The sequence below is a fragment of the Hyaena hyaena genome, unplaced genomic scaffold (genome assembly GCF_003009895.1).
Source record: "Hyaena hyaena isolate Hyena2069 unplaced genomic scaffold, ASM300989v1 scaffold_304, whole genome shotgun sequence".
Classification (NCBI taxonomy): Eukaryota; Metazoa; Chordata; class Mammalia; order Carnivora; family Hyaenidae; genus Hyaena; species Hyaena hyaena.
In genome coordinates, this window is record NW_024080937.1 from 1,125,986 (window position 1) to 1,151,346 (window position 25,361).

Genomic DNA, 25,361 nt, shown 5'->3' on the forward strand with positions numbered 1-25,361 from the left:
TTCTGCTTAGGTCATGATCTTGCAGTTTGTGAATTCCAGCCCCGCATCGGGCTTGCTGCTGTCAGCACAGAGCCCACTTCAGATCCTCTGCCCCCCGCCCCACCCTGTCCCTCCCCTGTTTGCACTCTCTCTCTCTCTCAAAAATAAATAAAAGCCTAAAAAAATTTAAAAATCCTAAATCACTAAATCCTTGCTTATTTCTCTGTATCCATTCTAATCTTACAAGCAGAGGAGCAGCGAGAGTCCTTTTCTGTAAATAATAATCACATGCAGATCTCTCACTGGCATGTTCCTTTTCTGGAATATGGCGTTGTGGTTGTGAGAAGGAATGTTGTATTTTAGTGTCTTTTCAATTTCCCATGAACGCTCAGTATGGCTAAGAGATTGAGCGCCCCATTGAGTCATAGTGTCAGTGTTAATTTCTCATTTATTACTGGAGGAAACTTCACGGGTGGAGACACTCAGAGCTTGTTTGCACAGATGTACCTTGCTCTCACACCTTCTCTGGAGGCACGTATGTGCCAATGCCCCACAACTTCCCAGAATACTTGAGGAGCAGTGTGTCCTTACAACTTTAACTGTTCAGCAGAATTTTATAGTTTTATGAGCCAGTGATAGGGAGCTTTTTAGACCTAATTGAATTCAACAACAGGATAGTAGGACACACAATCTTCAAAGACAGGAGAAACTTTGGAAGGAGAAGATAAAATTAAAGGGACCTACTACTGACAATTCGAGAAAACTAAATCTTTAGCATTAACTGACTCTGAAGCAATAATATATAACTGAGGAATGTAGAAAATGGCTAAATATTTCTAAATTTAGTTTAATGGTCCTGGTACAAACCAGAAAAGCAATATACTCATTAATTCATTCATTTATTCAGTTAGTCAATTTTTGCTGAATGCTTTCTACATATAGGGCACAATTAGGCACTATTTATCAACATAGGCTTTAAAAATAAGATTTGGGTAACAAATCTATGGGTCTATGTTTTCTTTAACTGGTATTCTCTCTACTTTCAGAATAATCTGATTCTAATTTACTCCTTGCCATCCCCTTGCCAAAACTGTCAAGGTATCATTTTATTTAATTCCATGGGTGTTAATAAAACTTTTTCACTTTCAGGTCGATGTTTCCAATCTCTAGAAAGGTGTGAAACAATGTCTTTTTTTTATTGCAAGAACATAATTATGCTACTTAGGCAAGAATTTATAAAGAATGAGCACATGATAAGAATGAAGTGTTATTATTTGAAAGCTTATAACAAAGATTCTTAGGTGTTTATGATTTTATTGTTTATTTATTTATTTATTTATTTTTTAAGGCTGCCTTTTAAAAATTTTCATTTTTGATATAGAGAGAGACAGAGCATGAGAAGGGAAAGGGCAGAGAGAGAGGGAGACACAGAATCCGAAGCAGGCTCCAGCCTCCGAGCTGTCAGCACAGAGCCCAACATGGGGCTCGAACCCACAAACTGTGAGATCATGACCTGAGCTAAAGCCAGATGCTTAAGTGACTGAGCCACCCAGGCACCCTGGTGTTTATGATTTTATATAATCATATTGGCCTACTTTAAATATAAATGTTAACCAGTACATGTGAATAATAGTTAGCTATCTTATTTACAAAACCAAATCAAATATTGTTCAGGTTAACCATGTTGGTGCGGTGAGACATTGCAGTGTGAGATCCAAAGAGTCAGATGGAGGAAAAGAAGGAAAAAAAAATCAGGAAGATGGGAGCTGGGTGGATTTGAAGCTTTTCTGAATGCATAATTGGCTTCCATCTGGGGCACCAAGGCCCTCCTTCTTTTCCTCTCTCTTACCCCACTTTGCATGCTAGCATTTCTGGGAGGCAGGGGAGGACTGAGAAAGGACTTCTGGAAATCTTTCTGTAGGCGGGGTGGGACTAGTGAAAAGAAAAATGTTAATAGGAACCAGGTGAAAGAATAGGAAGGTAATTGTAAGATACAACTTTAGAATAAGAGAATATCTGATGAGGGATTTGAGGTTGTTATAGGTTAGAAGAGGGTATGTCTTCCTTCAGGGGTGGGTGTGTGATGAGATGTAAGAAAGAGAAGAGAGGCCTGAAATTAGGGAGAAAGAAGTACAGTTCATTAGCAGGTTGCAAGTGCTTCGTGTATTCTACAGATGGTAAAATCTGTGAACGAGAGTTCACCTGAGGTCTGTAAAATGCAGAAATGTTGAAATGCCTTATATTGTTTAAAAATTGCTAGTACATTGGGGCGCCTGGTTGGCTCAGTTGGTTAAGCGTCCGATTTCAGCTCAGGTCATGATCTCACGGTTCGTGGGTTCGAGCCCCGTGTTGGGCTCTGTGCTGATAGCCAGCTCAGAGCCTGGAGCTTGTTTCAGATTCTGTGTCTCCCTCTCTCTCTGACCCTCCCCTGCTCACACTGTGTCTCTCTCTCTCTCTCAGAAATAAATAAAATATTTTAAAAAATTGCTAGTACATTTTGTTTTCTTCTTCTATTAAATAGAGTTTAAAATGGCTTTCAGGGGCACCTGGGTGGCTTAGTAGGTTAAGTGTCTGACTCTTGATTTTGGCTCAGGTCATATTCTTACGGTTCTGTGCGATCAAACTCCCCAACCCACTGGGTTCTGTACTGACAATGTGGAGCCTGCTTAGGATTCTCTCTCCCTCTCTCTCTGTACCTTCCCAGCTCATGCTCTCTTTTTCTCTCAAAATAAATAAATAAACTTAAAAAAAAAATGGCTTTAACCAGAGAGCATCTTCTGGGTGTTAGGTTTCCTACAAAATCCAGAATCAATGCAGATCTTGCCTTCATTGAGCTTGTAATCAATTGTACTGAGTCTTTTCCCCTACTCAAATTAGCTCAAAATTATGGTTACCAAAATTTCAGTTTGTATTTTATCCCTCTCCCCAAATTATAATACTTTAAGCAATGTTAGCTCTATTAATTGCTAATTTAAAAATTATAATACAGTATTTTACTTAATTTTCATAATGCCTAAAAATTTTCAGTGGATAAAGGAACAAAAATGTAAAGAGGACTCTAAGTTTATTTTCAAATGAGTAGTTAGGGATTTTTAAGAGAGAGAGAAAGACAGAGACAGAGAGAGAAAAGAAATCTGGGATCCCTAGGAAGCAGTTGTTTAGTAAGAGAGTGTATTATTGATGTCATTGAAAATAAGTTTATTATTTAATATGAATCAAAGTACATAAAAAAGCAATTTTGTGGGTTGTTTTTTCCTGTTCTTTCATGGACACTGAATGATGATTTAACTTCTTTAGTATATATTGTAGTTCTCTATAGGGAAACACAAACTAATTTTTTCTTAATTTTACTTATTCCTTGTTTTTCCCTACATTTTTTTTAATCGTAGGGTCTTACTGATTCTTATACCAAGTTATTCACCCAAGACAATAAATCATATTTTGGAGGGAGAGGAAAGAAAAATAATGTTGATTATGTTTTCCTACCTATATATTTCCTATATATAGAAATTTTTGTATGAGAGGTGGTATTTGTTAAATATATATATATATATTTATATTTATATTCACTGTATTCTTCGTCAGTGGCGAGGTGAAAACATCCTTCATCTTTTATGTTGAACTATGTTTTATATAAAAAGCTTTTTAGGAAATAAAGCGCATATACCTTGAACTACAGAAAACCATAATGTGAATGTGGATCTTAAAGCTAACTCTGAATTTAGTCTTAGAATAGAATCCTCGTTTTTAAAGAGTTACCTGTATTTTGGAGAAATTTTTATTACTGTGTAGTAAAGAAAGAAGACAATCACCAGTACAGTGTAGTGGTAAGAGCAGATATCCTATTACAGACTGCCTGAGTCTCAGTTTTGGCTCTTTTTCTTAGTTTCTCCCACCTGTAAAATAGGCATGCTCACTTTATAACATTATGCAGATTGAGTGATTTAATATTTATAAAGCACTTTGAAGAAATTTAGCACATAGCACTAGGTGGTTGTTAATCAATAAATGTAAATAAATCACTCCTTGATGGGTTGGAAGTATATTACAGTATACAGAGGAATATGCATAAAGTAATAATAACCCATGTTTATTTACAGTGGTAGGTGTTTTTGCATGTTCATTTGCTGGTTATAATTGTGTACCTTTCCCTGATCCTATGATCTTGTGTACTTCTGAGTTGCTGATGTTGTCCCAGAAACTTCTGTTTATACTCTTTTCTTTTTGAGTTTGCTACATATTGTAAAACCTGAACATGGCAGATGGTTTACAAGGCCCCATAAGGACTTTTTTCCCATTATGTTTTTATCAGGCAAGCGGCCCTACCGTGATGGGAATAAATGGTTATGGCATTGCTATGAAATTGATATTGTCTGTTCCAGAGGGTTATAGAATTGAACAAACACCGGCCAGAATTATCCTTCTTTTTTTCCAAATATAAAGTTAAAAGAGAGATAAAGAAAGGAAGACTATGTGGTTTTCAGTGTACTTGCCCTCCAGTAGCAATCTAGAATTTATTAGACAGAGGAAGAGATGTATATGAGCCTATAGTCCTGTGTAATGCAAAAATATTCTTTCTTATTCATGTCCATATACAGACTAAAAATGTGGGTGATATATTTAAATAATTCATTAATTTGCTATCTAATTTATCTAAAACACTTTAGGTAAATATCACAACAATTTAAGTTTATTTTTAATTTATATTCTCTGCAAAATAGTTGCATTTGAAAAGGTCAAGACTACTGACCTATAAGTATTAATAATCCTTTCGCAATTACCATAGTAATTTGTTCCATATGACTCTAAAATGTCTCCCAAAGTTGCTGGGTTATCACCTACTGAGAAGTTCAGAAATACCTACTTGATATTTTTTCCAACTGAGAAGCAATTCTGCCTCAATCCCTCAATAGTGCTGAATTGTATATTGAAGTATGCCCTATCAAATCATATCTTTAGTAGCTATTAAGTATATCTATGATTACCTAACAAGATTATTAATGTATTTCTTTTGCTTTTAATGTATCAGTGATGGTAAAGAAACCATTGTTTTTCTCAGAGTTGTTACTTTTGAGCATTTTTTGAAAATACATGAAGTGCCCAGTTTTCATCAATTTCCTTGGGATACTTACAAATTTACATGATTTACAGAAGAGAGAGAAAGGAAGTGCTATCTTGGTGATAGCACTGAAGTCCAATGTGCTCTTCCTTCCTTCGTTGCTTCCTTGCTTCCTTCCCTCCTTCCTTTCTTTTGTTACTGCTTAAATATTTCTGAATCTCATCTTCATGTGAGGGAAACTGGAAGAGTTTCCAGTAAGCACGCTGACTCCTGGGTGATTCAAGCATTCAGGTAGTGCTGTGACAGACCTTTGGACCTTGGTGAGTCACCAGAAGTAACGAACGTTCAGATCCTGCAATGTAAAGCTAGTCTGGGAACCAACTTGAAAATTAAAGAAACAACTTGAGATAAACAACTTTCTTGGTAAGATCAGACTGCTCTTTCTCTCTATAATTTGTATGTCTATTCAACAGTAAATAGAAAAAGAAAAGAAAAGGAAAAGGGAAAAGAAAAATCAAAGCCAAATTAAAATCAGAGGCAATGAATGTAGGAGAGAAAGGTTGGCCTTGAGCATACAGATTCCCACTTTAGCTCCGGAACTGTAATCCTTTAATTGAAGCTTTGCTCTGTTCCTAAGCGTTCAACTGTTACTAACAAATTTCATGAAGTGTCTATTTTGAAAACATAGTTGTTTCAGGCAACAGTGTCTTAAGTAAATTTGTGTTTTAATTGCAAGAAGGTAGAGTATGATTTGAGAGTACCTGAATTAGAAATGTTCTTTTATTCCTTTTCAGGAGCATAAATAAATAAACAGCAATAATGAAAAACCTTCCTTGGAGTATGTAATGAATTGTGGTTAGAGAAGAATTTAAAAATGATTACTTTGTAAGTGTTAACTTAAGACAAGCATTGTGGTAATATAAGGGATATGCCTTTTTATGGGTACTTTACGTATTATACAAAAATTTATGTCACTGTTTTTACAGGTACTAGAAATTAGGAAAAATATTTACTTAGAATAAACTTACTTATTTCAGCATATGTTCATTCATTCATTCAACCTTTTAATGTATTAGCTGTGATGAAGAGACTTTTTCTCATTTTATCCTTTCTACCAGAAATATGAGTTATCTGCTTTTAACTTCATCGTCTCCCTTTAAAGGAAGGCTGGTGGGGCAGATTTGGGGCTTACCAGCACCTCTCCTTACTACCAGGAGCAAACTGCTGGAAAAATAATAAGTAGTTTATGATCAGCACCTTCTGCCTGGCTCTTATTTCCTGTCAAGGCTAAGCTGTGCCCTAGAACCCAGTGGACTTAGTGATGGGGCTTCTGTCCACCCTCAGAGCCGATCTCAGTAATGTTGTTGTGCATAGAGTCAAATGTATTCAGAAGATGATACTCTTTTTCCATGTAGTTATTCAGGGCGCAAATGGTTTTGCCAATTCATATAGGGAAGTGAAACCTAAAATTCCAGCTCCTATCTGATCTTAACATAGGCTGAAGGATCTAGTGCAAATTAAATTACCTACATCAGTGTCTTTTCCATTTAACCTATATATAAATATTTGAACGTGCAGAATCAGATACCCGTAAAATGATGGCATTGGAGTGAGTGATCTCTGAGGTTGATGAGGCCCTGACAATCAGGTGACTATTGAAAGCCCTGGGAAGCGCTTGCTTGAAACTAAAGAACATGGGCCTTTCTGCTGTATAGAACAAAATGGAACTCAGAGATATAAAGGAAACTGCACTTATTCCTTTACATTTTTTATGAGTTGCTTATAATTAACTTTGCACCTAAATCTGATTGTTTGTACACTTAGAAATTGACAGCTGCAGAAGCTTGCAGTTCTTATTAATCCCTCGGGGAGTCTCAGCATACACTGATCTTCATATAGACCACAGAAATTTTGAACTTAGAAGATTTGGGTTTAAATGTTGGTTCTTACTGGCTTTGTAGTAAGCTTACTGGAAAGCCACATGTTCTCTTTAAACTCAGTTTTTTAATGGAAAATATAATCTTTCTCTTTCCCAGGCTGGAGACTGACCTTTCCTGCTGCCTGCTCAGAGTAGTAAACATGGACTTTCAGTGTAGTAAACATGGACTTTCCTTTCACACCTTCTCCAGCTCCTTCCCATTCAATAAGTAGAAAAATGATTCTGAATCTTCATATAATTTCTCAGCTTACTCTCCTCACTTCTGTGGCAGTTACTCTAGTTGAGATTACTATGACAGTGCACTTGAAATAATATATGAGATTCCTAACAATCTTCATATAATTTCTCAGCTTACTCTCCTCACTTCTGTGGCAGTTACTCTAGTTGAGATTACTATGACAGTGCACTTGAAATAATATATCAGATTCCTAACAGGCATAAATGCCTTCTATAGCTTTTATTTTTACCCTTGATTTTGGATCTTATTATCTGCTGCCAGCTTAATCTTCTTGAGGGACAGTTCTTATCCTGTAATTTTTATTCTTCAATATCTTTCAATGGATTCTTCATGAACGAAACCCAGACTGAAAGTTTATCTGACAAGAGTGTGCCCTGGTGTGTCTAATACTAGGTTGACTAGGTTCTGACAATCAATAACCATTTTCTCTGATGTCTCCTCATATTTAAATTAAATTCAGGTTTTGCATTTTTGGCAAAGATACCAGACACTGAGGTTATGATCTTCTCAGCAAACTCTGTCAGAAGTCATTTGATGTTGGTTTATTTCATCACTAAAAATGGTAACTTTGTGAAGGTGATGTCTGTCAGGTTTTTCCACTATAAAGTTACTATATTTCTTTGTGCATAATGAGGATCTTATGAAGATATAATTTGAGAGTATTTAAGTATCTTGTTATTTATTCATATCTTCTGCCCATTTCTTCACTGGGTTGTTTGTTTTTCAGGCATATAGTTTGGTGAGTTCCTTACAGATTCTGGATATTAACCCTTTATCTGATATGTCATTTGCAACTATCTTTTCCCATTCCGTTGGTTGCCTATTAATTTTCTGGGTTGTTTCTTTGGCTGTGCAGAAGCTTTTAATCTTGATGAGGTCCCAATCATTTATTTTTGCTCTTGATTCCCTTGCTTTTGGGGATGTGTCAAGTAAGAAGTTGCTGCGGTGGAGGTCAAGGAGGTTGTTTCCTGCTTTCTCCTCTAGGGTGTTGATAGTTTCCTGTCTCACGTTCAGGTCCTTAATCCATTTTGAGTTTATTTTTGTGCATGGTGTGAGAAAATGATCTAGTTTCATTCTTCTGCATGTTGCTGTCCAGTTCTCCCAACACCATCTGTTAAAAAGGCTGTCTTTTTTCCATTGGATATTCTTTCCTGCTTTGTCAAAGATCAGTTGGCTGTATACTTTTGGGTCCACTTCTGAGTTCTCAATTCTGTTCCATTGGTCTATGTGTCTGTTTTTGTGCCAATACCATACTGTCTTGATGATGACAGCTTTGTAGTAGAGGCTAAAGTCTGGGATGGTGATACCTCCCGTTTTGGTTTTATTTTTCAGTATTACTTTGGCTATTCGGGGTCTTTTGTGGTTCCATACAAATTTTTGGATAGTTTGTTCTAGTTTTGAGAAGTATGCTGGTGCAATTTTGATTGGAATTGCATTGCCAGTCAGAGTGGCTAAAATGAGCCAATCAGAGAACTCTAGATGCTGGCGAGGATGTGGAGAAACGGGCACCCTCCTACACTGTTGGTGGGAATGTAAACTGGTACAGCCCCTCTGGAAAACAGTGAGGAGGTTCCTCAGGAAACTAACAATAGAACTCCCCTAGGACCCAGCAATAGCACTGCTAGGAATTTACCCAAGGGATACAGAAATGCTGAGGCATAGGAGCACATGAACCCCAATGTTCATAGCAGCACTCTCCACAATAGCTAAAACATGGAAAGAGCCTAAGTGTCCATCAACAGATGAATGGATCAAGAAGATGTGGTTTATCTATACCATGGAATACTACGTGGCAATGAGAAACAATGAAATCTGGCCATGTGTAGCAACATGGATGGACCTTGAGGGTGTTATGCTGAGCGAAATAAGTCAGGCAGAGAAGGACAAATATCATATGTTTGCACGTATAGGAGGATTAGGAGGAACTTGACGGAGGAACAAGGGGGAGAAGAAGGGCGGAAATGGTGGGGGAAAGGGAGAGAGGCAAACCATGAGAGACTCTTGAATGCTGACAAAAACTGAGGACTGATGGATGTGGGGGGAAGGGGGGATGGGCATGGAGGAGGGCACTTGTGGGGATGAGCACTGAGTGTTATGTGGAAACTAATTTGACAATAAACTATTTGTAAAAAAAAAAAAAAAGAATAATTAAAAAAAAAATTCCTACTAATGTGAGAATCACCCTCTCTCCTTTGCCCCTTTCCCACGCTGATGGTTTGCTGGTAAAGTCTAACACTTGGCTCTCCAAATAAACAAAACACACACACACACACACACACACACAAAAGTATCTTGTTATTTATCATACTTTTATCACTAATTTTAGCATCTACTGATAATTCCTGCCTGAAACAATTATTAATGTGGTGTTTGCCAAATGATAATTTTCTACTTCAATCATTCCTTAATCTACAGATACTAGTTAGAAATGTATAGTAAGGAAAAGTTTATGCTTTTCTATCTATCCACTCATTTGTTCATTCATTATATGTATATAAATAATGAATATTATTTTATTTCATTCATCATAATGAATATATAAGTGAATTCATATTTTATTCCTTGGATTATAATCTATCACAATCATTAATGTTCAATTTTCCCAGATTTGGCCTTTGGGAATTCCCTTCAGGTTGGCTCCTTTTTTTTTTTTTTTAATGTTCCCCTCCATCCCTATTTTTAAGGCACTTCCATATTTTCTTACACTACAAGATATTTCAGGCTCATCTTGTACTTTCTCTGCCCTAATCCTGCCACCAGCTATTTCTCTAAGGACTCACAGTATCCCAGTATTGGAGGATGGTATTTGGACACAGTAGGTGGGCTCATTGGCATTGATGTATCACAATACTAGTACTCTTGAAAATTCTCAAGGTCATGAAAAACAAAGAAAGGTGAATGAAGAGTTCCATATTAAAGGAAGCTAAGGAAGCATGACAACTAAATGCAATGTGTGATTTTTACATTGGATCCTGGACCAAAAAACTAACATTATGGGACATTTGAAGAAATTTGAGTAAGTTTTGTTAAGTTAAATAATATTATATATTTGTATTTTAATTTTAAACATACTTATCTTACTGAGATGGTCAAATCAAAATAACATGATCAGCCACATATAATTGATTTTGAATATCACCCCACATCTGTCAGAATAGCTAACATCAACAACACAAGAAATAAAAGGTGCTGGCGAGGTTATGGAGACAGAGGAAACCTCTTGCACTGTTGATAGGAATGCAAATTGGTGAAGTCACGCTGGAAAAGGGGATGGAGGTTCCTCAGAAAGTTAGAAATAGAATTACCATATGATCCAGCAATTTCACTACTGAATATTTATCCAAAAATAAGAAAGTACTAATTTAAAGGGATACATGCACCCCTGTGTTTATGACAGCATTACTTACAATAGCCAAGCTATGTAAGCAACCTAAGTGTCTATATACAACAAATGTACATATATATAATGGAATATTACTCAGCCATAAAAAGAATGAAATCTTGCCATTCACAATGGCATGGATAAGGGCCAGAGAGTATAATGCTAAGTGAAATAAGTCAGCCAGAGAAAGGCATGATTTAAATAATATCTGGAATTTAAGAAACAAAGCACTTGAGAAAAGGGGAGAGAGAGAGTGAGAGAGACCAGAGAGAGGGAGAGGCAAACCAAGAAACTGACTCAACTATAGAGAACAAATTGGTGGTTACCAGAGGGGAGGTAAGTGGGGGATGGGTAAAATACGTTAATGGGGAGGAAGGAGGGCTCTTGTAATGAGTGTCAGTTGATGTATTGAACTGTTGAATCATTAGATTGTACACATGAAACTAATACAACACTGTATGTTAACTAACTGGAATTAAAATAAAAACTTTAAAGAAAGATTCAGATCTCTGAAGAAACTGATCTGAGCTAAGGACAAGATAATTTAGAAATAACTTTACCATTGAGGAATATTGAAATTAATTATTATATATACCAAAAAATATCTAATTAATCTCCTTTTGATGAACACTTACACTGTTTCTATTTTTCATGAAAATATGTAAGGCTGTATTAAACATGTTTGGTACAAACATTTGAAAATCTCCTTGGGATACATTTCTTGAAGTGAGGTTGGTTAAATAATTTATGGTACAGCCATAAGCAATATGAAGTTATTAAAAATTATGATATAGATCAAAATTTGGCAAACTATAGCCTATGGGCCAGATCATTTGTGTCCATCCAGTTACATTGTCTAAGGCTGTTTGCATACTACGATGCCGAGATAAGAGTTAAGTAACTACAACTGGGTCCATATGGCTGACCACACCTAAAATATTTGTTATCTGGCCCTTTATAGAAAACATTTCTGGGACACCTGGGTGGCTCAGTCGGTTAAGCGTCTGACTTTGGCTCAGGTCATGATCTCATGGTTCATGGGTTCGAGCCCCACATCGGGCTCTGTGCTGACAGCTAGCTCAGAGCCTGGAGCCTGCTTAAGATTCTGTGTCTCCCTCTCTCTCTGACCCTCCCCTGCTCATGCTGTCTCTCTCTCTGTCTCTCCCTCTCTCTCAGAAATAAATAAATAAATAAAAAGAAAACATTTCTTAGCCCTGATATAGATTATTAATATGTAGGATAACAATATTGTTGAGTAAGAAGGCACATTTTTATTACATATGATATATATAATATATAATAATACAATATAAATCAAATATCCTATTAATTTAAAATTATTTATGGGCAAGAGACTCTACAAGATTGTTCACCAAAATGCATAAGTGGTTAATTTTTAAAATATTCTTATTGATAATTTTCTGCATCCTTTATATTTTCTTAAATGGGCAGTGTAGATTGTGTTCACATTTGAACATTAACTCCTCAAACCACTCTGTTTGGTCTTCTGTGCCCAAACTAGTGAAACAAGACAGAAGTGGTCACAAGGAAGTTTGAATGACACTTTTTAATTTTTAAGTAGGGTGACCACATATGGCAGATTGCCTGGGACACGGCTGTTTCAGCGTAGCCATGTTTTGCTCTTAATTCTATGGGAGTTCTTCCTAAATCAGTACCTCTAACTTTCAAAGCAATGCTTTCTGGATATTTTTAAGATATCTCTAATCTAATTTAATCTGATAATTATCCTTGACACCTCCCCTCTCCTCCATCTTCCATTTCTCCAATCATTCTTGGCTCATTCACCATGTGCTTTTAATTTACCTACCAGACCACAGCCAGAAAACTCACTCTCAAATAGCAATCTAAAAATAATATAGAGAATGCTCACCTCACTGTCTTTAAAATCACTGATTTTTTTTAAAGTATGGTACATGAGCAATCTTTATCAGACCCTCCTGTGTTACATATTAAAAATTTGAGACAAAAAATTTGAATCCCAAAGTCTGGCCTCCATCAGTTACTGAATCAGAATTTATGGGTGATAGAATCCTAGAGTCCTATTCTTAACACCACCAGATGATTTTCATGTGCTCTATTGTTGGAGAGGTACTTACTGGCCTAGGCCTGTATCAAACATCCCACAATATTTATCAGAGCAGCCAAAACCTTTCATGGTGTGATTCTTACTAACTTCACTAGCCTCATTTCTTGGATTCCCTGACTAAAACCTTACATTCTATTAATATAAATTTCTGCTCTTTCCTGCTCATGCCTTGCTGTTAATCTTCTCTATATCTTTACCATTACCTCTCACTAAAATACATCTCCCTGCTCACTCCACCTGGCCCATTCATAAACATGCTTTGAGTTTTAACTTAGATATCCTCTGCTGCAAGGCTTCCTGGCATCTTCAGCATGGACTGTGCACCAAGGAGCTCTGTCTCCCGAATGTACTACTACTGAGCTCTGTCATCATGCCTGGCACGTAGTTAATACTCAATAAAGGTTTGGCAAATTGAGTTAATAATAAACTTATATGAAGCTTCTTAGAATATATGATTCTTTTATTTTTATTGCATAACAAATCACCACAAAACTTGGAGGCTTAAAGTAACAACTTACTTAGATTGTAATTCTGTGGGTTGACAACTTGGCCTGGGATCAGTTGGGTGGTTCTTTTGATACAACGCAGGCTACTCACCTGTCTGTGGTCAGCTGCTGGTCAGCTGGATGGCTTTGCCTCGGGTGGCTTTGGCTGACTGTTGGCTGGAGCAGTGGCAATTTCCAGTGGCCCCTTCATCTTATATAGAGAAAGCTAGAATGACCAGGCTTGAGGGGTATTCAGATGGAGGCAGCAGGTTCTGAAAGAGAGAGAGAGAGAGGGAGAGAGGGAGAAGGAGGTGGGAGGAAAAACTGAAAGTTCTTTTGAGGATTATTCTCAGAACTGGCATAAAATCATTTCTGTCACTTCTAATTAGCCAAAGCAAATAACAACACCAGCCCAAATTCATGATGGGCAAATAGACGTCACTTCTTGATTGGAAGCATTGCAATGTATTATGGCCAGTTTTGCAATCTGTTGTGAGGGTCTAATGTATATAAATTCATAATTGTCATTTACAATGTAACTATAAACTGGATTCTAATATTTCATCACTACCATTGCTCTCACCTTATAAATAACCTTACTTCATTATGTCTTCAAACCATTCCATTGCCAAATGTAACTTTCTTTTCTGGCTCTGTCACCTAATTCATCTTCAATTAGCCTGTTTAAGAGTACCCTTTGTATCTATTCATGAGCAATATAAATAAGCATGCCCCATTTAATTACTTGGATTTGGTTAAGTCTTAAAATGAAGCCAACATTCACAGGCACATTAAACTACAGACTCTAAGTATGAGGATGGACATGCTGCCAATCAGAAAAAATACCTTTCTTGTATCCTTGAATGTTACCTTTCATTTTCAGCTTTACAGCCTTAAAAATTTGAAAATACCTAGCTTTCATTCTGTCATATCAGTTGACCAATTTTCTGTTTTGGAAGTGCTATTCATCTTTCTGCCTACTAGAGGGGCTCTTCACCACTAAAAAGAGCTTTCCTTAAAGGGCAAAGCCATCCAAGGTCAAGTCGTTGGCCTCTTTACTGGTTAAGGTGGGTTATGCTCTGACTTAGAGCTTATGCTCTGAACCCTAGCATTAATTATTAGAGTCTGCACCTTCCTGTCCTGATTTCCATGGTTAGTCTGGGAACTTTAACTTTATTGGCATTTAATTTCATTTTCTCACCAGACCTTAGAAGGAAATACAGCAATATCTGATATTTGCAAATAACGTGAGAAGTGAGAAGGGCATGGAAATTATTAAATAGGCTTTTGAGTTTCCTACCCCAGGGACTTATTTTTGGCCTTTTTGCATTCTCTAATTTTCCTCCTCATGGATTCTGAATTAAACTCTCAGCAACTTTAATTTTTTTTCTTTAACACAAAAATGGATTTTTTTGCAAGCTCTTGGGAACTGGACACTTCTGTTTCCAAGAAGCAGCAGAATTTCTTTCTTATTTTTCAAGACACTTTGGTCACGGTGCTCCCCTGTCCGTGGCCTCACCGAAGCTTAGCATCCAAGCCTGTCATTCACCAAGGGGAAAAAGTCACAGAATTTGCTTTGTGACTTGGGATATATGGAATGTAAGTGTGTGTTACGAACTTAATGCATAAAGCTGCTACTTTTGATACAGTCTGGCTCATGGAGAGATGGGATTTAGCTGCTTATAATGAGAATTTGATGTGACTGGAAATTGTACAGAAGCATCTTTTTATTGAAGGTGGTGAGCTTTATAACAATCATTTAGTGCCAGAAGTTATTGATTTTCATATTACTTTTCAACTGTAAAACCTTTCAGAGCCTTATAAGACAATCCTTGTCCCCGTTCAAGCAACAAAAAACTTGGTAACTTTTTCTTTACATCCACACGAAGAATAACATAGTAACATTCTCCCACCCCCTTCTTAAAGATTTGACTCAGATGTTCTTTATGTTAAAGGTCTTATTTCTCCCTTTCTGGGTCAGAACTGTCCTCTGATGAAATCTCATTTTCCCTCTTTTTGTCCCCTGTGAGAATGTCAAGGAAAAGAAGAAAAGAGAAAAGAGAAGGGGGAAAAAAAAAAAAAAAAAGAAATCTAGACATGATGCTGGAGTCTTAAAATATACATAAAATTTTTTTGAAAAAAAAAGATATTTCTTAGACTTTAGTTAGAATATTTCTTATAACATATGCATAAATAAGCATTTCAGTTGTTACAGATCTTTAGAAGGTGCTGAGTACCAACAAATCTTGAATCAGATATTTGAATTCAAGTTAGAGGAAAAGCATTCTATTTGTTGCTCTATTTACAAATCAACTTTAGCAACAGTCATATAAACTTTCTCATTCAGTTTTTTCATTTATAAAATGGGTATCCAAGTGAAAAAAAATTGTGAGTTGATTTCTGTTTCAGAGATATATTTCTTTTATCTCAGCTCAGGTGCCTTTTTTAAACAGTAGTATACTCTTTCTAACCAGATAATATATTTAGAAAAATTAGTGACTAAAGATTTGTAAATTTAAAAAAAATAATAATATTTATTTTTGAGAGACAGAGTGCTAGCAGGGGAGGGGCAAAGGGAGAGAGACATACAGAACCCAAAGCAGTCTCTAGGTTCTGAGGTGTCAGCACAGAGACCGACATGGGCCTCAGATCCACAAGCCACGAGATCATGATCTGAGCCAAAGTTGGACGCTTAACCGACAGAGCCACCGAGGCGCCCCATGTAAAAAAAAAAAAAATGTATTTATATGTTTTGGTCTTTTACCAGAACTGAGAAAATATTTTAAGTTCTAATCTTCTACCAATGTGTGAGTTATGTCATAGTGAGTTTTGTCTTCCTTTATATATCCTGTTGAATTTCAGTGTGGTCTTAACTAGGTATTTTTTTCTGGTTTGGCAACTGTTCCCTGTAGGAAGACAGGTGATATGAAAAGGGTCACTTCAGTTTGTACCAAATGACAGGAAAGGTTTTACCAACCTGTGTGAGACTGATTTTTAAAAATCAATACAAGCATTTATGTGCTTTCAGGATTAAGGAGATCTTAAATTCCATAGACAGGGCTGGCTGTCCTGTACCCGTGAACCCTCACCACTGGGGAAGAGAGGACAGGTCGGGTTTGTCATCCTCATGGGGGGACTTAGTGTGCGTAGACAGAAGGGCTTTCAGAAGAGGTCTTGCAAACTGCAGTCTCGTGATGTTGAGGATTAGCAGTTGCCAACACACTTCTGTGGCCATCTTCATAGAGAAAATGAGGCTGTGCAAACCCCATTTTGTGAAATTAGAGGAAAAATATGTCTTTACTTGTATTTCCTGCTGCTCCTCTGATGTGATGTCATGAGATGTGAAAACACTGTGGGGAGTCCTGTCCTTGAACACCACGGAGGTGTCACCAGGCAAATCGATGAACAGAGTGACAGCCACCCACATCCTGCTGTAGACTTTTATTTTAATGTGTATAAAAGTATCTCTGTGAGTTAAGTGTATATGAACAACCCAAAACTTCTTCAGTATATAATGTGGAGAACAAGAGCAAGCAGTAATAAAGGATAATTCAAGAGCTTTGCTTTCTCATTATTTTTAGTGTACTTTTAACAAAATACTCAATTTTTCTAGAGAGTTTAAAGTTAATGCCAGGTCTAGGTAAACTAGTTCCATAATTAATACATGTATTGAATTATCATGGCTTTGTTTATAAAAGGCTATCATTACAAGTTTTGATACATATAGATGTGTACTTGATACTCTAGGATTAAATCACAATATTGATAAAAAAATTATGCATATGATTTTACTATTTGCAAGCCTGTTCCATATGGAAACACTAAAAGTTGCTTATAATAAGTCATCCTTGCTATTTTATGCTCTTGAATATTATATGCAATTACTCATAAGAATGAGAGGTAAATGCTCTATTTTTAATCTTGGTTCATTAAACACAAGCTACTCATTAAAAACTAACTTAAAAAAAATTCTCCACAAGCAGCAAAAATAAAACAAGCAAAAACAGTGAAATAAAATTGTAGCAGCACAGCCACCCTGATACCTTATTTTCTCTCAACCCCTAACACGCATACTGCATTTCCTCATTCCATTAGAATATATTCATTCCTTACATCCCACCTACTGCAAAAATTTTTGCTTATTGTCAGCTAAATATAAGAAGCATTGTCATAACTGCGAGTGCATTGGCGCTTTAGCTAAACAACAACTGTAAGAATTTGAGAGCCACAGTGACTGGCTTCGGTACACTGGCCACCACTAGCATTCTGGGTTTCCGGTTGGTTCCCATCTCCTTTGGACCACCAGTAGAAGTAAGGCTTCTCAGAATCTTTGCAGATGGGAGGGACCCTATGCCCATCTCTAGCTAATGAGCAGTGAGAGGAAGTATTATGTGTTAATTCCAGGCTGAGGATATGAAACCCCCGATGATCTTCTAGTCTTTCCTCAGCTGCCAGGAAATAGAGGGAGACTTGCTCCTGATGAAGAAGTTTCAAGAAGCTGTGGCCTCTTTAGTTAGCCCAGGCTCCTAACTCCTCCTCAGAGCAAATTCTCCATCACCTCTCATACAGCCATTGCATATTAATGAGAAGGAGGAAATGGACCTTTCTTATGTTAATTCGTTGAGATTTCCAGGTAAATTTGGTAAGAGCAGCACAACCTGAATACTTACTCTGAATCGGATACTTTCTTCACCTTTAGGTATACTAGTAATTGTTTCTAAAAGAAGCCCTGTTTTCTCCTGAACTTTCAGCTCTCATCTTCTTTCTTTATTTTCTGCTGCCAAATTCAAAATGTCGTCAGTGTCTTATTTGGGCCAGGATGATTCACTTTGGAAGATAGTGTAAGGAAGGTTGGGGACAGGATAAATAAATGCTATGAACCTAGAGGACAGAGAAGGGTCAGTCCACAATGAACAGAACAGGCAACAAGTGACCTGACTATACAGCTGGTCTTTAAATTTGTAAGTCAAGTTTGTGAAGGAGATGGAGGAATGGTGCCATGATTAGAGCCTGTAGGCTCTTCCAGAAGTTTGAGGTGAGACACGTAGGGTGTAGAATTCAAAATGAAGACTGGGAATAATACTTTAAGATTGTAAATGGCATTTATGGGGGTGCCTGGGTGGCTCAGTCAAATAAGTGTCCAACTCTTGATTTCGGCTCAGGTCATGATTTCATGGTTCTTGAGTTCGAGCTCTGCATTGGGCTTTGTGCCAACAGCATGGAACCTGTTTGGAAATCTCTCTCTCCCTCTCTCTGTGTCCCTCCCCTTCTTGTGTGTGTGCATTCTCTCTCTCTCTTTCTCTCAAAATAAATAAATTAATATTGAAAAGGGAAATTATGGTTGTCTTGGTTGATGCTAGAATGTGGGTCAAGAGCCTGTTAAGGAAGTTGAATCCTGGAGGTAGAGGTCACACCAGCCTGGAGCAATCGTACTTCAAATACAGAGGTTAGAGAGGCATTGACTTTGTTGCTGCACTGCTTGTTCAGCATTCCTCGAGGCCCCTAGAAGGGGAAGTAGGGGACTGAGCCCACAGATGAACTAGGAACTCTGCAGGAACAGACATTGGAGATCAGTGGAATGGAGAACACTACCATTTCTGATAGTCCTACTCTGGGGGCCACAAATCTATATTGTATGTTATATGGAATGTAAGTTATCTCAATTCTATTTATCCTTCATCACGGATATTCCCTATCACTACCTCGATAATGTATTCTATTCGTCAGATGCCTGTAATGACTCTCCACATTTTTGGGGTTTACATTTACCCACTTACAGCAGGTTTTGTCTACTGTAGACATTAAGAAGGCCGCTGGGGTGGCTGTCTGCAGTCATAAGTGTATAGCCAGATCCTACCACTTGACAGCTGCCTGTGTGACTACCAGCAGGTCATGTGACTCCTCTGGCTCAGTCACTTCCTCTGTGGAAGCCATGGGTCTGCGTGTTGTGGGAAGTGGGGGAGGGTGGACCAGATGAACTTGAAAGCCTTTGCGTCTCTTCAGTTCTCTGTGGTAAGTCTGACTTTCACAGAAGTCGCTTTTCTGGGAACCAACAGAGCTTTACACACTCTTCCTCTTTGCCTCTTGTCTATGTCGATCTTAACATCTGAACCTAAATTCAGCTGCATCCTTTCTTGCTTTTCTTCTCGCCACAACTCTTTCCCTCGATTTTCTGTCCGCAGCCCTACCCTACAAACTGCTAGTCTTCCTCCAGCTGTGAGAAATGTCCCTCCTTGCACGAGCAACCGCTCCAGACAGCCTCTTTGAAAGTTTCTCTCGGGCTGAGCAACTATGTGAAAACCAGACTCTGGGGTGATATTGGAGGCTGGCTGCCAGCCCCCAGCGGTAATAGCAGGGCAGCTTTGTGTGGTATTGGTTTTGATGCATCAGAAAAAGAGAAGACAGAGAGCCTCTCAGCCCTCTGTCTTCTCTCCTCCTGCCTGTATATATGGGGAGATAGTGCAGGTTTCCCAGGTATCAGCTCAGATGATCAAAACTGCAATCGATACTTTCCCCTGCAATTTGTGCACCTCTTTAGGCCTTTATCCTTCTTGCTATAACTGCTAAGCTCGTCTTTCTGACTCCAAGTGGAAATAAAACTGTCTTAGGTGATATAAAACATTTTTCCCAGATAACACATCAGCAGGAAATCTCCACATGCATATCCTGCTCTCCTGCCAAAGTTAACTTATCCCAGACTGAGTTAATGGTCTTTCTCTCCGTGACCCGGGATACCTCTCCTCCCCAGGTGAGCCCAATTCAGTCAGTGCTACCTGCTTTCTTCCCAGTCTGCAAGTCTTGTCCTCTTCTTTAGTTCTTCTTTCCTCTTTATCCTTTATACCTCATCAGACATTAAGTTCTTTTACCTTTTTCCCAAATTGTCTCTGATATTTGTTCTTTCCCTGCTTCCATAATCATACCTCTAATCCACATCTTCATTTAAAAAAACATAACTGTTTTTCTTCAGTTATATGCAAACTGAACTCCTATAGGGAGTCAGGGGCCCCAGCAATTCCTGCCTTAGTGACCGTGTATGTGGTGGTGTCCCCAGTCAGTTGGTATCAGGGGAAACAGATCCTGCCTGGCCCAGGAAAGCCTCTTGGTCTTGCTGATATAGAAGGAGGAGACTCACATGGGCCATGGTCAGGAGATGCACCTTTGACACCGCATGGCTTAATGGACAGAGCCATCCTCTGGCTGGTTCAAGTCCTGGGTTCTGATTGCAGCCATGGCCATCGGCTTGCAGGGCAGTAAAGCTCTGAGCTGCAGTTTCCTAACCCCAACTAGGAGGTTTAGATTCATCCCATCTCTAAAATCATGGCTGCGTGTCTCCACAGATTACCGATAGCTAAGAACTCTCCTGCCTCACTGAATAGGAAAAAAATGGATATGCACTTTCTGCCAGTGGATGGAAACAGGAATGCTTAAAAAAAACTTTTTTTCCAACCAGCCTCAGGGCCCTCATTCTATTAAGTTGGCTCTGGAGACTATATAAATCAACCGTAAAATACCCATTTACAACTCTTTTGTGCCTAGTAAATACATGAGATAGACTGCATTGTGATTCAGTCTTACATATTCTCCCTCCTTGACATCACTTAGGTCTGCCCTCCTCTCAACACGGCAGCTGCTATCTTTACAAATGTGCTTATGGCTCTCACCTGGGCTGCTGAACTAGCTTTCTAAGCATGCTATCTTGGCCATATTTTCTCAGCCTCCATTTTGTCCTTCACAGTGTGCTGGAATGACCTGTCAAAGTCCTGTGGGGGCACCTGGGTGGCTTAGTCTGTTAAGCATCAGACTTCAGCTCAGTTCATGATCTCATCGTGGGTTCAAGCCCCATGTCGGGCTCTGTGCTGACAGCTCAGAGCCTGGAGCCTGCTTTGAATTCTGTGTCTCCCTCTCTCTCTACCCCTTCCCAGTTCATGCTCTGTCCCTTTCTGTCTCTCAGATATAAATAAACATTAAAAAGAATAAAAATAGAAATCCTGTGGCTGCAGTCTGATGGCTTGACGAGTTTCTGCAGGCTCCACTTCCTACCCTCTCTCCCAGATATCTTTTGGCTTCATATGATTGGTAGCCATTATACAGCCTAATGTTTGGATTCTTCATGGATTTTGCCTTGAATCCTCCCCATTGGGTATGTTGAATTCTCCTCAGCTACATGAGGTGCTGCCTGCAGGATAGTGTTTCAGACCCTTAACACCCCCACAAGGCCTTAGGACCCTAGCATGGATGCAGTTAATATTGGGAGGGTGCATAGAAATTCTTAGACAAAGAGTTGGGGTAAAGCTTTCCAGGCAGAGGGACCAGCATCTGCTGGGGCTCAGTAGGAGAGAACACAGTATGCTTAAAGCATCATTTTGCAGATTTCTTCTGATTATGATATTTGGTTTTCCATCATGATGCAGTACACATATAATGGGAGGGGGATCTAACAAATAATACTCTGATGGGTTTCTCTTCTCCCATTTCATTAAAATAAAATGCTGATCTTGACGAACGAAATTATTTTCACACATCACTAAAATCCATTAGAGAATTTGAAGATCCCAAAGCAGGTTTAAGATCCAGACTGGGGGGAGCTCAGGGTGTGAGGGGTAGTTTGATGTAGGATAAAACTGTAAAGAAAAGCAAAACAAATCCCTCAGTGCCTTGTGTGCTGATGAAGCTTGTCTCTCATTAAGCTAAAAGCCACTGAAAGACACCAAAGGGGGCACTTGGGGAGTGTGACATGAGCAGGTTTGGACAATATACTTGCTGCAGACTGATTTGTAGGGGTCAAGAGTGGATATGGAAGTCAGTTTTTTGTTTTTTTGTTTGTTTGTTTGTTTAACTTTTCCAAGTAAGAAATGATGGTGATTAGAATAGAAGGTGATAAAAGAGACGGGGAAGTGGACACCCTGAAGCTACTGAAAGCTTAGGATTTGTAGGATTTACTGATAATAGATCTGGAGTATAAGGAAACAGAAAAGGTCAAAGATGACTCTGGGTTTCCAGCCAGTGGAATCAGGCTGTTGGTCTATCCATTCATTGAGAAAGGAGGACTTGAAGAAAATCAGGTGGAAGGTACACCCTGGTGTGGTCTTCTCCAGCAGCAGACCCCAAGATGGGCTTAAAGGCAAGTGGTTTGAGAGTGGATTCCAGGGAATGCTCATGGGGAAGTGCACAAGTAAGACACAGAAGGGAAGGTAGGTCATAAAAGGTATATTCCTGAGGAATTTACTATGGAGTATAAGAGCCCATGCCTGTTGGGGAACTCTAGAAGCCAGGACAGAACCTGTGCCCCAGAGGTACTCACCTGAAGAGAAAAGGAGTTAAGGTATTTATGCCCTGGCCCTTCTCCTGGCAGAGATTAGCTTACTCATGGACATCAATTCTCTAGCACTTCTACTTGCCATGTAGGGTGGGGTAAGCAGAGTGGACTCCAACCACCAGGTAGAACACTCAGACAAGAAATGCAAATGCTGGAAGTTGGAAGCTGGCAGTAGGCAAATAATAAAGCCAGGAGGCTATGCATAGGGCATAGACAGCAGCCTCTGCTACAAGGTGTTAGGTGGAGAGGGAAGATGGACTTAGTTGTATATTTAATGCATTGACTTACCTTTCAGACATACAAATAAAGACATCATCTTGGATATATGATTCTAGACTTCAGAAGAGAGTGGAAACCTAGAGTCATCTAAGCAGAGGTGATAATCCAAAAGGTGGTCAATATTGTCTATTGGAAGAAACTACAGAGTGGGCACATAGGAGAGATTCTGCTCAGCCCTGAGGAATTCCAGTGATTACTGGCCAGATAAGGGAGAAGGACACGGGAAAAAAAAAAAAAAAAAACTTGCCAAGAATTCTAGGAAAATAGGACACAAACCAGGAGATCCATGCTCTGAAGACCAGGGGAAGATAATACTCAGAGAAAGAAGGAGGGTCTGCAGCATTTGGGGTTGCTTAGAGGTCCAAAAATGTCCATTACATCTTGAATCATGGAGATTGTTGGTCTCCACAGCAATATCCAATTCAGAGGAGCAGTGGAGATCGAAGAATGGAGGGAGCATAGGGCTGATGTGTATGAACTGTAGAGCAGGACTATGCTCAAACAGCTGTCTTGCTAATTATTAGCTGTGTGACCTTGAGCAAGTAATTTGACCTCTCTGAGCCTTTGTTTCCTCACCTCTAAAATAGAGATAACAATTATTCCTACCTCATAGAGTTACTGTGACATTAAGAATTAAATGCTAAAATGCTTAAAAGTGTGCCTAGTAGATGATAAACATTAAACAAATAGTAGCAATTGTTAGTTTTATTCTTCATATTCTGCTTCTTTATTTGAGATTCAACATTGCTCTTTCTTGTAATTCTCTCTAGTCCTTGGTATTAGACTTTTCAATCAGATCGCTAGGTTTTGGTATTATGTGAGGCCTACCAAAAACTCAAAAGCCTCTGCTCACCAGTCTACTGAAGGAATTCAGCTTCTCTGACACTGTATTCTGATAGCTTGTCCAGGGTTCCAGTAAGTACCTTCTTTTCTCTCCCCAAGAGACTTTAAGTTTCAAGGAATTCTATTTATGATGAGGTTAATTTATTTAATATGTCAGCCTCCTCTATTGTTTGTTATTTCATGAGGTGATTTAGCTCACTGCTCTAGGGTGGACCCCAGACCAGCAGCATCAGCATCCTCTGGGGGCTGGTAGGAATGCAGAATCTCAGGCTCTATCCCAGACTTGCTAATCAGACTCTGCACTGTAACAAAATCCCTGGTTGGTGCAAATGCACATCAAAATGTGAGCAGCATGCTCCTAAGAGCCCACATAGCCTTGCATGATGCCACAAACACTCCATCTCAATTAGGTTCCTCACCTAAATTGGAGAAGGGTGATTTCAGAGAACTTTTCGCAACTTTCCTGTGACTTTGTGGTAGAAACCCCATGATTTCTTGGTTGGTGCTTAGTCAATTGCTACTCTCTGAAATAGGCACCCTACAGTTTGGCTGTCATATGCTGCTGGTTGAGAACCAGGGCAGGGATTTAAACAAGGGACTCAAACTGTCTATTGCCAACAGAGTTCAAATGAACCTGAACAGGACTTAAAATAAAACTTCAACATCAGCGAGGGTATCCCTTTCCTCAAAAGTAGATAAAGTGGGCTCAAATCACTATTCTGCACCCTAGGGAAGTCCCGCGCCCTCTTGCCATTAAACTTTTTGGTGTTTGCCATGTGTAATGGACATTCTCTTGGCCATATGTTACTGAAGCTCCTTCTTCAACTGAGCTTAGGTTGCAGATCGGTGTACCAATCATTGCAGGCAACCATTCCATTCTGTGTTAACACAGATATGGAGCTTAAGTTGCCTCATTTTCCAGAAAAACAAATAATTAGAAACACTTACACAAGACCTTTGTGCATAGGACAAATTATAACAGGTTTGGGAGTTGGGGGGTACTTACTGCACTTAAGTACAAACAATGTAGTGGCAGAATATTAGCCAACCTTTGCCATAAAATGGGGCTTGGACATTTTTACAGTGGAGTCCAGCTTCCTGATTTGTCTTTCCATCCTTGCTTCCCTCCTCCCTATTACTTCTGTGCAATCTCAGAAAGCAAATCATAAAATCAAAGAGCTCCATGATTTTTTTTTCCATTTTGTAAGGTGCTATAATTTAGCATTTAGACACCCTTTGTAGCCCAAACTGTGCTGAAGCTTTAAAAAGACTACTTGCCATGCCATGTAACTGAAAATGGTGTAAACTCCCTCAGAAACACACAGGCTGAGCATGTTGGATGGGGGCTTATCCAAGGAAATTGCCTGGGAGGTTATAAAGGAACAGATGTCCATTTGTGGGAAGAATAGCCTCCCCTTTCCTTTGTCTTTCCTGTTTTGTATCATTCCTTGCTTGATTAGAACACCTACTAGTTTGTGGTGGCACTTTCTAACTGGTGCAAAATGCCTAATATGTGTGAAGTACACTACTCATGATTTATATACACGCACTCTTTCATACTCATAACACCATTGTCAAGATTAAGTATTATTGTCATTTTATACTTGAGACTGGGATTATGGAATTTAACTATTTTAGCTATAGTGACACAGTCAGGGAAGTACCCATGTAATTTATTTAGATCTCTGTTTCTCCAACTAGACTGTGGACTTTTGTGAAAGCAGGAACCACTTT